The 19,381-nt window shown below is 28.7% G+C and overlaps 1 protein-coding gene across 14 annotated transcripts in view; it reads right to left on the bottom strand.

The window, feature by feature from the left end:
• Dscam1 (Down syndrome cell adhesion molecule 1) overlaps positions 1–19,381 on the bottom strand; it is a 607,521-nt gene that overhangs the window by 542,990 nt on the left and 45,150 nt on the right. The window lies entirely within an intron of this gene.

The raw sequence follows: 19,381 nt of genomic DNA, 5'->3' as shown, positions 1-19,381 counted from the left end.
TGATGATATTCAAAATTTATCAAGAATTAAGCTCATTTTACATTAGGGCTCTAACTGAAATTATATAATGACTTATTGAATAACATTTATTACCAGAAAGTGTTACGTCTACGCTCCAACGTATAACAATTGTCATTACAAGTTTCAGATAATGATTACGATTTATTATGTTTAAGTGAAACGTTTATACAATCGGATATCATAAACTGTAAGTTGTTTTATTATGGTTATAATATACATATCGGAAAGATAAATTTGCTAGATCCATTAAAATAAGAGGAGGGGGAATTTTGATAAGGGATAAGAAGTGAAATTCGTAGCAGGCAATCCCACGAATATAATGACCTAACTCAAGGTGGCTATTCACTATCAAGCTACATGCTTGAAAGAGTTTTAAATATAGAGCATTTATTGTATGTTATCTTTATATTCCTTCCTCCTCCAAATCAGAAGTATATCAATATTTTTATAACTTATCTCAAGGCTATAAATGTAAGAAGTAATCCTAAATATAAATTAATAATCGTAAATGATCTTATTTACACAAAATAACGAACAGCTTCAATAGTTTTATGTCACTAATGTCTCTCAAAATGATTAATGATGTATGTAAAGTTAATAGGAAAACTTTATATTTAATTCTTGCCAATGAAAAACACTATATAGATGTGTTCCAAAAGCTTAACTCCTGATTAGAATGTTAAAAATCAGATGGGTGGATAAAGTGACAAATGAAGAGGTGTTACGGCAAATAGATGAAGAAAGAAGCATTTGGAAAATATAGCTAAAAGAAGAGACAGACTTATGGGCCACATACTAAAGCATCCTGGAATAGTCGCTTTAATATTGGAAGGACAGGTAGAAGGAAAAAATTGTGTAGACAGGCCACGTTTGGAATATGTAAAACAAATTGTTATGGATGTAGGATGTAGGGGGTATGCCGAAACGAAAAGATTAGCTCTAGATAGGGAATCTTGGAGAGCTGCATCAAACCAGTCAAATGACTGGACAAAAAAAAACTCCTGATTAAACAGGATCTGGATCTCTCTCAATATTATGATTACAGGTAACGATCATTCGCTCAACAAGCTTTATCGTAACTTTAAGAAAGCGGATTTTGATAAATGCATAGGCTATTGAATCAGACTAACTGAAATACATTGAAAACATTTACGTAGACTTAGCACTAGACTGATTCTACAATAAAACAAAAAATGTATACAATATTACAGCATCAGGACCTATCTTATATGGTGTGACAGCATTTTAATCAAAATGCTTTTGATTATTTTAATCAAAAGTTAAGGAATATTACATGAAAGGTAGGTTTAGAGGCAATTTTTATATGAATGATTTTAAGGTATTTAGAAATAATTTTTAACAAAAAATTCAATTATTATAACATAAATATATTAATAATACTGAGAATAAAATCAAGACTATAGGAATTTTTGGTTTTTCATAAAATATAACGATTTATTATGACTCACGTAAGTAATAATTTAATGGAAATTCATTTAGCACTAAATCAGAAATAGCACAACCCTTTGCCGACTATTTTCAAAATGTTACGCAGATTCTCCGGCCGAGTACGAGCTATCTAATCAATCAGAGGAAATAAACAAAAAATAGATTGAATTTATCTCCAATTACTATCTCAGAAATTGAAAAGGCTATAAGAAAAATGAAATAAAAAAAACATCAGTAGGAGCTGATTGCAATCCACCTTATGTAAACAAAGGTTGTAATAACATATTCGCATATCCATTAACTATCTTATTTAATCTTGCTCTTAAAACAAACACGTTTCTGAAATTGTGAAAAGGTGACAAAATGTTCTCCAAATTTCAAACAGTCTAGGTCAAAAAATTATGTAAAATTTACAAACCTACAATTCTACATTCTGTTTCATATAAGGTTTAGGAATATATTTTATATCAAAGATTTTCATATAGAAAAATCACTTATTTCAATAAAACAACGCGGATTTACGCCATAGCTGTCAACTACTCCACACTTAATCAACTTCACAAGCCATTGTAATTTGCTATAATTTTCTCTTATTACTTAGGATGAAAATGGGTGTGTGGAGAACGCTGTGATGGAGCTGCGGTGTGGGAGGGTGTGTAGGCATTGACCTCGCTCCTGAAATCGGACCGAACAGAGATAGATAGGGTATGTTTTCATTAGAAATTTTTTAAATTTGTAAATATACTTCTTGACTTTTTTAAGTAAATCAAGAAGATTGAGTAAATTGAATTATAGGACAAAACTGTCGTCACGATCAACACTTGATTTGTTGGTATGAGAATAGTATGTTTGGTATTTAAAGATTCAATAAAGTATTGATCTGCTTGCATAGTCTCACTAAATTTAGATATAGGAAGAGTTTTTGCGTGAAACCTATATTTGCGGATCACTATGATAAATTCATCAATGTCGGTGACGAAAAAACGTAAATTATAATTGTAATATTTTAGAATAAAATATTTTATTTTTAGCATGATTCTCGTAATGTTAAGTACCGTATAGATATTTAAACCTCACTAAATTCAATGCATTAATATGCATAAAAAATTTAATAGATTAAATATAACATGTACAAAGAAAACGAATAGAAATAAATTTAACACACAAAACTTTGAACTTAAAAGCATATTGATAGATTTTTTCCTTTGATAGAAATATTTGTGAACATATAATGAAATAATATCAATCGATAATTTTAATAAATTATCATGTAACCAAATTGTTTAATCGATTTTAACATTCAATAAAGCAAACAAGGATGTACGTAAAATGTAGTAATTACAGTTAATCAAACAATTTTCAAAAAGGCATCGTTAATCAAAACAAAATGAAAAATAGCAATCAACAGTTCAATAACACTATTACGAGAAAACTAACTGTCTTCAATAGAACATGAACCCCGTAATATTATGAGTACTCATTTAGCTAATTTAAATCCAGCCCTAATAACAACTATTAGAGTTTATTAATAACAGTAAGCCTATAGAATATACTATTTTAGACAATAAGTATTAATTAACATGCAGACACTATATTTAAACGGATGTAAAACTTTATTAAGAAATTATTTCAGAGAATTAGAATCTACTCTTATAATACATTTTCAACCGGACACCGCATTTATTTCATATAAATAGGTTATATTAATTTAAAATTCTAGTCATAATTAAAAAAAGAAAAGAAAAAAAATCAATTACAATCAAATTTGACGTAAATTATGTTAGAAGTTACGACACAAAATAAAAAATACATTTATACAATTGCCATCATATGCTATAGACATTAATTTTAATTAAATCTAAACAAATATTTTCTCATATAAAAGTTCAAAGCCACCCAACTGTTCATGCTATTTACTACCAATCCATGAAAAAAAATTAATTAATACGTGATGCGCTAATAATGCACAATCAACAAAGGAGTAGTTTAAAATTTATAAGATTAAATAAAATCAAATAATTACTGAAGAGAATAAAATCGAACACTACCAAAAATAAAATAATATTATTACAGAGGGTAAACATTTAAAATACGGAGAAACATTTGTATAGTACATTAACAAAAATTTAGTTTTTATCAACGTCAAATTTACAAGACATAATTTTCTGTTATAGGTTACCTTCCTTTAGATGCAAATAAAAATTTTTATATAGATAGGTTTTTAGACCCAATAAATTATTGCAAATAAGAGCTAAACGAAGACATTCTAAGAAAAAAAGACGAGCTTCGATCGGCTGAATTTTGTTCAATTATCTCTCTTAAAATACAAGATAACCCCCTTCTTTTCCATAAAAAAAAACTATTTAAAAAGAAATATTGTAAGTAAAGTTTTGTATTTTTAAAATATTCTCAAAAAACGGGCTTTAAATTTATATAAAAAATCTGATGTGAACACCACATGACTTCCTTATACGCCTATTAAATTACATATACACATTTTTTTTTTTTTTAAATGAGAAGTACATTAAGTTTTACTTCATTAATAACTTCTGATGTTTTTTTATATATTTTTTTCTATTGTTATTATTGAATTATTATTTATCATAATTTTTTTTTTTACAAACAGAGGTTAGTAATTATGAATAAATCAATATATTTAAATTAAAAAAAAAAAAAGGGTAAAAAAAGTAGATGAAGTCGGATTCGAACCGATGTGCCTTCCCCTTGTAAGAACCAAATATTTAATTAATTAAAATCTTATCTGTCTATAACTCTGGAACCAATAAAAATAAGTACCACTTATATAACATCATTGAAACCTCTCAAAGAGGTCTAATTACTGAAGTTAAAAAAAAGTCCAAAATCGAATTTTTTTTTGATTTTGTGCTTTTTTGGACACTTTTGGTCCAGTCGATTCCAATCAAAAGGGGAGGTGCATAACTAGATGTTACAACAGTCGTAAATCCAAAATTTCAACATCTTACGGCTAATCGTTTTTGAGTTATGCGAGATACATACGTATGTACAGACGTTACGCCGAAACTAATAAAAATGGATTCAAGGATGGTCAAAATGGGCATTTCCGTTGAAATCTGAAAACCGAAATTTTTCGCCAGCACAATACTTTCTTTACTTCGTACAAGGAAGTAATAAAAAAACATCTTCGTTTTGTGTGTGCCCTAATAACTCAAAAACTATTTAACCGATTTCGATGAAAATTTCACAATTTATTATTATTTTTCCTGAGAATATTTACATGTTTAAATAACATTGCGTCCAAAACGACAAAATATTGGTCAAATAATAACTGTATGAGGAAGTCGATATCGATACTGACAACGATCGATATAGAAAATGAGAATCGATATATACATCACCTCTCGGTACATACAACATTCAATTTAGTAAAAGAAGTTTTAAGTTTTATTTAAACTTTTTTTTTTTTTTTTTAATGATTTATAAGTGGTAAGATTGGTAACATTTTAACTGTGATAAACATTCCGGGGGTAATAAGACGAAAGAAAGAAAATTAATAGTGAATTAATAATGTAAAATTTGTTTTCATATTGTCCGTTTCATTGTTTTCGTAAGCTACAATAATGTAATTAAACGTAAATAATAATATTAATATTTATACAGAAGATAAAATTTTTATAATTAAAAATAATAATGCGTCCAAAACAACAAAATATTGGTCGACATACAATTCGAACCAAAATAATGAGAGAACAGAGAAAAATTGAAACTGAGAAAAAACAGCACAATGAAATTAACGAAATAGATTAAATGTCAAACATAATACAATATTTGTTTAATTCATACACTCAAATTTAGCAATAGCGAAGCATTGCCAGATCCACTAGTAACTGCAGTTTGAACGATATGAATATTGGTTGCGTTAATATATATATATATATATATATATATATATATATATACATATGAATAAATCTAGGTCATAAGCTGCCTGGCATGAGGCTCAAGACCTCAAAAAAAAAAAAAATTAAAATAATTTAGGAAATAAGCATCCAATGCCGGGCCGGACGAAGCGTGAGGAGAGTCTTTCCATTTTTCAAGTCTGACAAATAAAACCTCAGTCTGTTTACGAGAACAGCCTCCTCTTAACATAAATATTTTTTTAAAAAACTGACATGTCTTCTGCATTTGTTCTGTTAAATATTTAATTATAATTACGTTATAAATATTTTGGAAAATTAAACAGATAACGTTGGCATAGCGTTCCTAAATGAATAACTCAATTTAGTAACCTAATGTTTTGCCAAATTCTCCTTTAAATATCAAACAATTTTTCCTTGTACGAAGTAAAGGAAGTATTTTGATAGGGAAAAATATCGGTTTTCAGATTTCAACGGAAATATCCATTTTGACCATCTCTGAATCCAATTTGACTAGTTTCGTCATGACTTCTGTATGTGCGTATGTATCTTGCGAAACTCAAAAACGATTACACGTAGGATGTCGAAATTTTGGATTTAGGACCGTTATAACATCTAATTGTGCACCTCCCCTTTTGATTGCAATCGATTAAACCGAAAGTGTCCAAAATAGCGCAAAATAAAAAAATGTATTTTGGACTTTTTCTTAACTGCAGTAATAAGCCCTCATTGAAAGGTTTTCAACAAAATCATAAGCGGTACTTATTTTCATTGGTTCCAAAGTTATAGCTAAATAAAATTTTAATTAATGAAATATTTGATCTTACACGAGGAAGGCATATCGATTCGAATCCGACTTTATCTCCTTTTTTTATTTTTTATTTTTATTTAAATATATTGATTTATTAATAATCAATCGTTAACCTATAATTGTAAAAAAAAAACTTTTACAATAAATAATAATTCAATAATAACAATAAAAAAAATATGAAAAATTATCAGAAGTTATTAATGAAATAAAATTTTATGTATTTTTCATTTAAAATAAAATAAAATGTGTATATGTAATTTAATAGGAGCACAAGAAAGTAATGTGGTGTGCACATCAGATTGTTTTACAAATAAAGGCACAATTTATAAAATAATTCTTAAAAAAACATATTTCTACGACTCTATGATATTTTTTTCTTATTACTACCTGTAGAAATAAAAAACAATTCAATTATTATTTAAAGTGATGGAAATCGAACAGAAGATTTTTTTAATTCTTATTCATAATAAGAGTCGAACAAGTTTTACACTCCGTATGTACAACTGATCTTTTGTACATCCGAGTAATTTCTAAAATTGAATTACTAAAAAGGATCGTCTAAAATTTATTATTGGTTAACTTGGTCAATGATTTATTATTTTGTTAAACTTTTAATCATTATTTTAAGTAAAAATATTATTCAAAACAATATTAAAGAAAAATATATATTAGTTCTCACTGAATTCGGTTATATAAATACCAGAAAATGCTTGCGTTCACCAGTGCAGGTAAATGCAGGGAAAAAGTAGGATTATACTTCGTAACACTGATAACGAAATCATAGTTGTCTTCGTGTTTATAAAACAGGGGAGCGCTCTATTTACATAAGTATTTAATGAAGCTACACGGTAAACCATAATATTTATGAGATTCAGTGAAGAAGACCAAAATACCTTAAAGAAACATTTTTTTTAACGAACAAGTTTATTACAACTTACCTGACTACGATTTAGGAAACAAATAACAAATATATCGCGTAGGGATCAGAAATAAAACATTCTATTGAAACAGGAGTCGAATAAACAAGCGATAAACAATTAATTAATAAACAATTAATAAGCGATGTATTCTATAAAAAGGTAACTTGTACATAATGGAAAATAATTTGAGGATATAAGAATAAAACAATTAAATAAAGGATATTTTTGTAAAACAAAAAAATAAATTTGAAGAAAGACTAGTTATGCATTTCACTGCCAAAAAAATAAACACATTCATACCATTATGTATATGATAAACGATAGAAATAAATAGTGGTGGTTTTGTGTTTATTATCTAAGAGAAAATGAAGAAGAGTTCACTCGAGAACATGCATACTATAAAAAAATAAAGAAGGGTTGAATGGTATTTTAAAACTGTTGGTAATGAAACCACTGAATCTCCAACTGTTCTTCCCTACCCGTAACCCAGCGAACTCTCATTTTATCTCCTCCTACAACTGGTCTCATTCTCTGTCTCTCTCTCACCGACATCCATTCTCTCCCCCTTTACTCTTAGCAAGGAGTCGATCGATGAAAACGTAGAGTTTCACTCTCTCGCGCGCGCGTTTAATAACAACGAAGAGCGCAGTCGTGGCGACCTGTCTAGAAAAATGCCTATAACGCACCAGATGTCTATAGTTATTTACAGGCTTTGCAAGTAGCACTTTACTTGTAACGAAGTACTTTTACAAAAATCTATATGCAATAAGAAATATGTTAATTTTTTATAGTTCACTGAAAAAAACCTATTAAAACCAAGTAACATTTTTTTTTTGAAGAAAAATCTTTCATATATCACACCATAAAACAATTTTTTTTTATGCGTCGTAAATTTTTAAACAATATTGATTATTTTACTAATAATTAACTTTACGATCTTTTTACTATCCTTAGTTCTAGAGAAAGCGTTTCTCAACAAGGAGTCGTGATCCCCGCGACAGTTGTGATGGCGATATTGAAAGAGAGGGGTCGCGAAATTAGCCTACAACTTTACATGTAAACAATAACAAAATCATTTTATGAGGAAAAAATCATTTATTATAAACGTTTTACTTACATTTATAAGTAAACATTTGTAAGTTTTACTTACATGTAAAGCAATGGTCTCCAAACTTTTCCGAGTCGTGGCGCCCTGTTTCAATTAAAATTTTTCCATGGCGCCCTACCCTAAGTAAAAGTATGGCTACTTGTAAGTAAGAGATAAAAATAAATAAAACTAGTGTATCTTCATTATTTTTTTACTTTATTAAATTAAATTAATAATTACAAATGTCTCGGTTCAATTAATTATGAAACTTTTACAATATTTTGCGCCGCCCCTGTGAAGAGGCCGCGGCACACAGTTTGGGAATCACTAATTTAAAGGAAATAAATGAATGAGATTGTTGAGCTTGTTTTTCATTTAAAAATTCATCCATACGTGAATCTACAGAAACACACAAAAGAAAAATTTTTTCAAGTAATAAAACACGATTCCTATATTTACTTTTTAGCAAAACCGCAGACAGAAAACCATTTTTACAGAGGTAACACGTAGCGAAAGGGATTATAATATTCATTGTTTCTAACTAAATTTCTATAATCAATTCGACAAGCAAGCCAAAAGGAATCTAAATCTTCTGATGTGAATTTTAGTTGTAACGTTTTATGGGCAGACATTTCGATGAGCTGGTCGTGAATCTCAGCTGGTAAATTAGTAACAGCAACAACGTTTTCACTAAATGGATTTAATACCAATCTCTTCGAGAAATCATTTTTATCTTCCGGTATATAAACTGAATTTTTTTATCTTCGAACATGATGTTTTCACAGCGAATATTATGCAAGCAGATCAAATTATAAGGAACATGTACACATCAAGTTTTTACCTGTAAATAGCTTACGTTTGTACACTTCATACATGCATGTTCATATCCGTCGCTATCAATGTACCTTTCTTTTCTTTTCTTTTTCCTGTTTAACCTCCGGTAACTACCGTTTAGATAATTCTTCAGAGGATGAATGAAGATGATATGTATGAGTGTAAATGAAGTGTAGTCTTTGTTCATTCTCAGTTCGACCACTCCTGAGATGTGTGGTTAATTGAAACCCAACCAACAAAGAACACCGGTATCCACGATCTAGTATTCAAATCCGTGTAAAAATAACTGGCTTTACTAGGACTTGAACGCTGGAACTCTCGTCTTTCAAATCAACTGATTTGGGAAGACGCGTCCACCACTAGACCAACCCGGTGGGTTAAGCTATCAATGTACCTAAATAGTTTTAACTAGGTTTCATTGGATTGGAGTTGGGGAAGGGTCGCGAAATATTCACCATTAACTTTTTTTTTTACTTTTGCGGTCTTGGGTGTTAAAATTCACTGTTCTAGAGTTATGCTGCCAGAAGAAAAGTACGAGTATAATAATCAGTCAAAAAAAAATGGGATATGGTTTTTTTTTACTTGTCGACTCTTCATCACCCAGGGACCCCAAAAAACAAAAAAAAATCCCTTTCGGCACGCTGGAAGGGGTGGAGGTAGATATCACCGGTGCTAAGGGGTTAAAAAAGATTTCCACCTTAAAGTTAAGAAAATCTTCTAATTTACTCCATTTTTTAAAAAAGTTTTACATGCTGTTCTTAAAATTCCAGCAACATTTTGGTCATCCCTTACCGTAAGAGTCGGTCATATCAAAAATTGTTTCAGACAAAGGTTTTAGGTAATGTTTAGCGGACTAACGACCATTTTAAACCGATTCGATACTGTGCCTATTAAGGAAGGTATCTTTTGTCTTCAAACCCCCATTTTTCCACCCGCTGGGCTAATCGTTAGTGATATCCAAAAACTTTAATAAGTTTTAGGTCCTAAAAATAGTAAGAACTTTAAACGAATTCGATACTTTACTTAATAAGAAAGTTATTTTCTTATTAAATTTTGTTTTTTTCGAAAAATAACCAGTTTCCACCCCCATGGTTTTTGGCCGTTAACGAACTCGACCGAGATTTTGGGCCGTTATATTTGATGTATCAATTTGAAAGTGACTGGCGCAAAATTACGGCAGTTGGATATGTCGAAATTTTTCGGAAGTCTAATCATGGTACCCGTTACAATAGGTAGCTTTTTTATGAAATCTACCTAAAGGTGAAGGGAATGTTCGTATATACTTGTGTTGGCGTGTTTGAAGCTTAATTACTTTTGACTGGCTAAACCGACTTTGATGAAAATTCGTACATTGGCTTGTGTATATGGGGCAATTTACTGATAAATATTTGGGATCAATATCTTTAAGATATAGTTTCTTTGAGATTAATTTTGTCAAAATTTTTTTTAACCTCCGGGTCTACCGTTAGGTATTGCTTCAGAGGGCGAAATGAATGATTTGTAGCGCGTGTGAAAATGTCTGACCGGGACTCGGCCCGAGACCTCCGGATGAAAGGCCGAGATGCTACTACTCGCGCCACGGAGGCCGGCAATTTTATAAAAATTATGCGAAAATAACCCCACTTTATAATAAGCTCAGTACATACGTACATCTTTATCTTACCATTTTAAAAATAGATTTGTCCCCAAATTCTCCCCTTCTTAAAAAGTTGAAAAAGCTATCTGTTTATTTATAGCAAATTTTTTAACCTTTTTTTTGAATTTTTAAATCTTTTTTCATGTATAATTTTTTCTTCATTTTATAAGAATAAATAACCATTGCCCAGGAAAGTATAAAAACTTTGATGTCAGTTTTTAGAAGTTGTAAAATAAACAACAGACGTAAATGTGAAGTCTGTCGATCAAAACTTAAAGTTTTAATCAATAATTTATTATTTCATATAACAAAAAACAATATTTTATTAAAACCGCGTATACCGTTTTTAAGTAATTATTATTTGAAACTTTACAAAATATAAAGAAATAATATTAATTATCCAAAACATGCGAAAACACTTCTTAAAAATATGTGCATAATGAACTCATAATTTTATCAAAACTATTGGTAAAACTATATTAGTAGTAATTTCATATTCAAAAGGAAAACATCTATAGTGGTTTTTCATTTACATTAATCTGGTTTGATCTCCAACTACACATTTTGTAGGGATTGTATTATATATTTCCGATGAATTTGAAGAAAAATAATTCGCTTCAAAATAAGAATGATCTTACTGTATTTACCACTGACTTTTCTGTTAAACTATGCAATTGAATTTCATCATTGAAACTAATTTTCAAAAAACTGAAGCACCCAGTTTCTAAGAAGTATATCCTATTAAAAGTCTAGCAACCAAACTTTTCGTATTGTCCTCGACAAGTCTGGAATAAAATGTTTTAAAAAATAATTGTTAAATTTACTGCTATGGAGAGGAAAAAGGACAGTAACCACCACGTAATAACAAGTTTATTAACTACAAAAAGCAAGCCAATTATTTTCTTTACCCCCGACGTAGTAATGTTTCTTTTTTTCCCTTATACACTTTTTTACTATGCTAATCGAAACGAAAATGCCAATTTAATAATTCTTTAAAAAAAAAAAGAAACCATAAAACAACACGATTTAAGGCAGTATAAATTCAATCTTTTAAATGTATTCGTTCGTAAAATATATTTCTTCAAAGACAAGGTTTCCGTTTCGTGACGAGATACAATGAAATGGAATACCTAAACGCAGTTATAAATGTTAAAACATGAAGATAGGTCGCGCTTGCGGACAACAAAGTTAAACTAGGTATAGAACAAAAAGCTAAGACAATAGCAGTAGACTCAGACAATAAACAGATGCAGTAATAATAAATGGAAAACATCAATACAGATCGATGCGTCTGGTCTGCTGTGATGGTTGCTCGTCTATAAAAGTAAAAAAACATCATATAATAATAAAGAACAGAATATTTAACGTTTAATAGCCGGACAGATAATACACAACTTAATTTAGAATAGTTACTTAATGTATGATTGGTTAGTCGTTACAGGTATTCTTATAAATAATTAAAAAAACACCTGACTGTACACGGAACTCACTATGAGTTCAGCTATCTAAATTCCTGTATCTATTAATTCCAGTTTCTTTTAAGTAATGTCAACCGTAAATTACACAACCTAGCGCCGCACTGTAAACGCATTATACACAATGATATTCAACAGGGAGAGTGTTTTTCCCAAGAGACTTCATAAATATAACATTTATTTGTTTTTCGCGCTTGCATAATAAAATAAAAATAATGTAAAATAAATTTCGCCTAAGAATACATAATGACTGAAGAAAAGACAAAAATATAACTCATAATACAAATCTAAAAATGCAGCAAAAGCTTGAACATTTAGTTATATAAAAGTGGAAATAAAAAATCGGATATGTATACGTTAAAAATAAACGGTAATCTCTTAAAAATCATTATAAAACAAAATAATAAGCTGGCCCAATAAAAGTATTACGTAATTTATTAAAGGAATGAAGTAAATGTAAAGAATGAAATAAATTCGTTAAAATGGGTATTGATCTACGTATAGAAAAATTTAAATTTATTTAACGGTAACGTTTCTACCATTTAGCCTAGACCAGCATTAATGATTTTAACCGTATAAGCTTAAACAACAGTAGGGTCACTAACTGGAAGCACAAAAGCAATATGGCAAACGTCCAACAACAAATCTTCCCTACTACTTGCATGAAACTAACGTTCCCCTCCATACACAAGTATATTTAGAACACAAAACGCACAAATTTCCCGCCAGACAAGATTACTGACACATTACGTGTATGAAAATAAAATGTTCTGACCTTTCTTTGAAATTATGAATTAATAGAACATAATACATAGAAGAGAGAGAGATAGAGACAGACAGACAGAACGGCCGCGCCCACACACAGTAAAGATTAAGGGAAATAAAATGAAAATAACAAAGTAAGATGAGTAAACTAAAGAGTAAATTAATTATATTATTATAGTATCAATAAAACACCACTCATAAATCTATAATGAATAATTAATTATGTTCACTAACTAAATTTGGTGTAATGATAAATACAAGTACATACTACATAATTTTGAACAGTAAATTTGTTTAGTATTTTATTACAAAAAAAGTTGAAAATTAAACAAATAATATGCATGCATTAAAACAGTAGTTAATTAAAAATTCAATGTGCGCGCGCGCTCACACAACACTCTAAAAAATAAATGAATTTCCTACTCATCAGAACACTGACAGTCTTCTATTTAATACAGTATTGACATATTTCAATAATTTATAAAATTAGATCTATATGTACGATAGATACACTCGCTATCAATTTGACAAATTTAAAAAGCAAAACAAATCCCACACACAAGCTTTACGTGGGGATATCATAAGCAAAAAAAAAAAAAAAAAACACATGAAGTTGAAACGCTGAATAAAAAAGATATATTTTTTAGTAAATTATAGGTAATTTAAAATTAAAATCAGATGTATTAATAATATTAATAATACAAATCTATTTAAAATTAAAATTAAAAAAAAATTTAAATACTAATCTAAAATAAAAAAGGAAAAAACTTTTTACAATAGGTTAGAATTAGAATAATCCACATGAGTCACCAACAAAATTGATTCATTTTCAACTCACTTACCCCCTCACTTAAAAGAAGAGGGGAAATGTATAAGGGAAGGACAATTTAGCCAACCAATCAGAAGCTGTTGAGCTAACATGATTAATAAAATAGGGGAAATTCAAGAATAAATAAGCTTCATGTAGGTAACATTATAACTTGAATTTAGATAATATAATATATCAGCATACAAAACAGATCAAAATTGTATCAGTTAATATCAATAATGTGATAAAAGATTTATACAATTAATAAACATTGCTTTCAAATTGATACATTATTTACATCGTAAATAATTAATAATAATTAATAATTACATTATTTACATCGTAAATAATATTTACGATGTAAATAATGTATTGAACAAGTGTGTGTGCTATTCCATGAATAAATAAAGGCCTCAACATTAAGGAATAAGGAAAAATAGAGGAAAATCTTGATTACAACAGTGCATGCCCCCACAAAAAATTTTTTTTTGCCAAAATCCATATTAATAAATAAAAATACAATAATAATTATATAAAAATAGCAATGATGCAAGTTACTGAAGATAAAGATAAAAGATAATAAAGTAAATTTGTAAAAAATAAAACAAGAATTATTAGTATTAAATGAAAAAAAATTAATTTTTGGTATCCATTAAATAAATGGATGCAGAAGATTCAGATATATGATTATATTATTTAAATATTCACAGCATTAATAAAGTTTATGTTTAAGAAAATCTTTTGATTGAAAATGTTAAAGAAATTAACAGTTAGAAAAGTTATTTTAAAATGATACTCAAACCGTAACAAATCATCTTTTACTGCCCAAAGTACTGTCCTGTACTACAGGAGAATTGTTTGTTCCTTACTTTGATAGAAATGGATACTGCCTTTTTTTTTTTTTTTTTAAGAATGAATAATTTTTTTTTAATGAAATGATTTTTTCTCAAAAACCCACATTTCAAATCATGCACCATTACGTCAATGAGTTTCAAGAAATACACATTTCTACATTATATGGAAGAGTGACCCTAATTACAAATGATTAAAATTAATAGCAGTGTTATAAAAATAATATAATATCTACAAATGCATATGTATATGTTGAAAGGCTGTAACATTTAAAATGTGGGCATAAAGTTGGCTGATAAAGATGAAATAGACGAATAATAATATGAAGAATCATTAGAAGATGCAAAAGAAATGCCAGAATAGATTAAAAATTACAGGTGTTGTAAAAGGAAATGGACACATCATGAAATTCAAAAGTCTAGCTGAAAGTAGAAAAGAATTAAGACAGACAGGGCAATAAACCATAAAACTGATGATGGTAATGAATGTTAGGTGCTATAACTGTAATGTCATATGACAAAGAAACTTATAAAAACAGTATAGCCAGCCTCAAAAATAACAGTCATCCAATGACAGACTGCTAAAGAAAATGATGAGTGAAGTGGTTTCACCTTCTTCCCTATGCAGAATATACAATTGTATATCAGCACCTAAGCCCACATAAACGCAGGTAATATTTAGTCCTTCATACTCTCATTTTATTGTTTATTACCGAAGGAAGGGTGCTGAATATACATTTATAATTGTTACTCTCAGAGAAAGAAACCCAAATTAAATACTACTTCAGATGCTTAACATGCATTACGGTCATAAGAAAGGTTGTAATGCAACAGATTAATAACCTTTTCTACGGTAAACAATACATTATATTCATTGTTACCATTCAACAGGAAAGATTTAAAAATTACATAATATTTAAGGTAAGATATTTTTTTACTTTTTAATGTATTGGGGATAAATAAACAAAATGTTTTTTCATAGGTTCCCAATTCATCAGTCTTTTTCAGTAGAAATTTGCTGTATGAATTACAGATTAATTGAAGCTTTTCATTAAAAACTACAGTGAATTTGTAAGCATCAATCAATAAAAAAAATTTAATTTTTATTTTTGGTATTTTTACTTTACGTGGGACATGAATGAGGTGTGATGACAAAATTGATTGCTAATAAAAATCTTTCTCTCAACCTCCCATTACAACTCCAACACTTAACCTTCTTCTTTTTCCAGTTTAGCCACTGGTAATTATCTTCCAGATAATACTTCAGAGGATGATATGTATGAGTGCAAATAAAGTGTAGTCTTGTACAGTCTCAGTTCGACCATTCCTGAGATGTGTGGTTAATTGAAACCCATCCACCAAAGAAGACCGGTATCCACGATCTAGTATTCAAATCCGTGTAAAAATAACCGACTTTACTAGGACTTGAACGCTGGAGCTCTCGACTTCCAAATCAGCTGATTTGGGAAGACGCATTCACCATTAGACCAAACCGATGGGTGCAACACTTAACCTAGTAAGTGTCCAATTAACTTAAGCAATTTGAACGTAGCTGAAAATTGGGACCTAACTGGAGTATAATCGGGGTTTGGGTTTGAAAACTGGGGTTAGGAGTAGGCTTGTACTGAAGGGCTAATCAGAGAGGAAAAAATCTCACAGTTGCAATGTAGGTACCCTTTATGATAGATCTGGATCACAATGACCCTCATTTGGTGTAAAGGTTCTAATAAGGGCTTTGATGATGGACTAATTTTCCATTCAATAGTTCAAAAGAAACCTTGTAAAACTGAGCGGGAATAAAGAAAAACTGTGGATTGCAAACAATGTAACTTTTAGTATTATGGAACATAAAAAATGGTATGGATGAGTCTGTGCAGGATGTGATGAAGTTTAAGTAGGAGATACTGGGATCGGCAGAGGTGCAGAAGAAGGATAATGGAACTCCATAAATTGGTTGCACTAAGTAGAAGGATTGGATAAAAAGAAAGAAATTGATGTTTGGGGAAATGAAAAGGAAAGCAACAAATATAAATTGCTGGAAAAAATTTATTGAGAATCTGATGCCTCCATCATAATAGTAAAAGGGAATAGAGAAAGAAAGTCATCATTTGAGCCTGAATCAACTCGCTGGATCTAATGTGATGGTGTATTGAATGAGTAAATAAAAAATGTCCATGTTGTATGTATATATAAATAGAAACATTATTAACATAATTAACATTAGCGTAACGTATTAATAAAAATTATTATAAATAAATACTACAACAGCAATAAACATTATCAACATCCTTCAAACCTACAATTCATGCATATTAGCTAGTATTTTTTAAAAGAAACATTTAAAACAAACAAATATACATAGAAAAGGGGAAAGTTCAATATCGTGTATCATGTTTGAAAGCATCATTATGAATATCGCTTTTATAATGTAACCTTGTAAAGATTAACAGAAAACAAATAATCATTACACTAAAATCTTAATGACCTAGATAATATAAATTCAATCTAAATTATCATATATCAATAAATAACCTGAAATTTATGATATTACAACAGAATACAGTTTCACAAATGAAATATATGTAGTTGTATAACTTATTAAATAAAAAATATAACATACAATCCAAACATGATTATCTGCTATGTAAGCAGAGAAAGTAATTATGAAAATGTGCGATACTTTTTATATAATTGTAAATATACACAGCATTACTAAATCTATTTATTATATTGTTATGGAATCTTAATCCATTAAATATTTTCTGGTAAAGTAGGGAACAATGTTAATGAAATTTCCCTGGGTTTACAAAAAAGTTAAAATTTAATTTTGAAAAATTTGAAATTGATTAATAAATTTTGAATTACATTTATTTTATTTATTTATTAATTTCCTTAAATAATTTTTTTTTAAATTCTAGAACGATTTATTAAATAAGTAAATATTTAGGGTTTAACATTTTTTTAAAAATCTTCTCTCTTTCTTGAAACTTAACAGTGACGGGTTATGTCCTTCGTGAGGGTGACAGTCATGATTCCATAGAGAAGTAATGTTGGTAGCATCTACTGTTTACACATATTTCCACTTTAAACTGTTGAAAAATAAAAAATACCGAACTTTTCTTTTATTATTTTTTTTTATTTATAAAAAAGAGAAAGTTGGATCAGGGAAGTTATTCAGATTTTCATCAGATTTCTAACAGTTTTTAAAACTGTTCCTGTAAACTTTCTACTAAATTACATCTGGTTCAAGGAAGTAATCACGGGTTCTAAGAGATCATATCACCCAATTGTTAAGTTTTTTCTAAGCCCTCTGCCTCCACCATTGTTTGGATGAAACCCAAAAAACTAATATAATTTTAACCAGACCATTACAAAATACAAATAATAAATGTGAATAAAAAAAGTCAATATTAATAAAATAATAAGTACATGAAACAATAGTAAACCAAGAACATTAATTTATTAAATAAATAAAATCAGTGAAAAATGAAATTTTGGCAGATGATGGAAATTATCTGAGTACACTTATTTTTACAAATTAAATTGGAATGCAGAAATCAATTTTTTTATAAATTAATATTTTCGAAAAATCAACTCATAATATACAGGCAGTTTCTAAAATGGTGGGCTGGTTACACTTTTCGGATTCTAATTGTAAAACTAAACAAAAAATATCCTTAGGAAAAATAGCAGTTTATCCTTCGTTCTCCCGCTGTCCGCCATTTTGTTATTTTTATATAAAAATTTATATCTCAAGTTCGGATAGACAAATCATGTTAATATTTGGTAAGCGTCTTGGTAATAAAGTTTTAAAATTAGCAAAACATCAAACTTAAATACCTTCACAAATTACAAAATGACGGCCTTGTTTATTTTTCGATCCGTTTATCTCCATATACATTAGTTTTATCAAAATTTATTTTATCAAATTTTGAACAAAATGAAATTTTATTTTTTAAAATCGGTTAACAAATAATCGAGTTATAGGAGAAAATTGATGTTGAAATTTTGTATCAGTTATTATTATTATTATTATTTTATTAAAATAAAATGTCATTTTGTTCAAAATAGAAGGCTTAATATTTTCGCAAATAAAATAAATTTTTTTAAAACTAATATTTATGGATATAACGGATTGAAAAATAAACAATAAAAATAAACACAATTAAACATTTTGTAATTTGGGAAGGTATTTAGTCCTGATTTTTTGATAATTTTAAAACTTGTTTACCAAGATGCTTACCAAATATTAATGTAATTCGTCTATCCGAAATTGAAATATACATTTTTATAAAAAATAACAAAATAGTGTGACGGGGAGAACGAAGTTGTAATTGCTGTTTTTCCAAAGGATATTTTTTATTTAGTTTTACAAGTAAAATCCAAAAAAGTATAATCAGCCCACCATTTGAGAAACATTCTGCATGTAGTTCCCTCTACGAAAAAATTATTTTATCTCATTTTAAATGTAAATTAATAGGAAGAAGATCTTTTAGATGGGTCAGTAAATTATTATAAAATGCAACAAAAAGGTTGCTCTTGTAATCTGCTGTATTAAATTATGTTACACAGTGTTTTGTATGTTATTAGTTCTGTTGTCTAGTATGAGAGAAATGGATAAATGTTATTTTGTACAAATAAATAACAATAAAAGCGCAACATTAATTAGTCACATTTTGGTTGAAGTCATCAGAAGATTGTAATAATATTTGATTTAATGGTACATTATTAGAATATTTGTCATTGTTATTAACAAGAGACATATGTTTGCTCAAGTACATAAAAAAAAATTATTTTTTGAAGCATACAATACCACGACAGTAAAATT

Source organism: Lycorma delicatula, chromosome 6, assembly GCF_047948215.1.
Source record: "Lycorma delicatula isolate Av1 chromosome 6, ASM4794821v1, whole genome shotgun sequence".
Taxonomy (NCBI): domain Eukaryota; kingdom Metazoa; phylum Arthropoda; class Insecta; order Hemiptera; family Fulgoridae; genus Lycorma; species Lycorma delicatula.
Note: the sequence above shows the minus strand (reverse complement) of the source record. Positions and strands in the feature narration are given on the sequence as shown.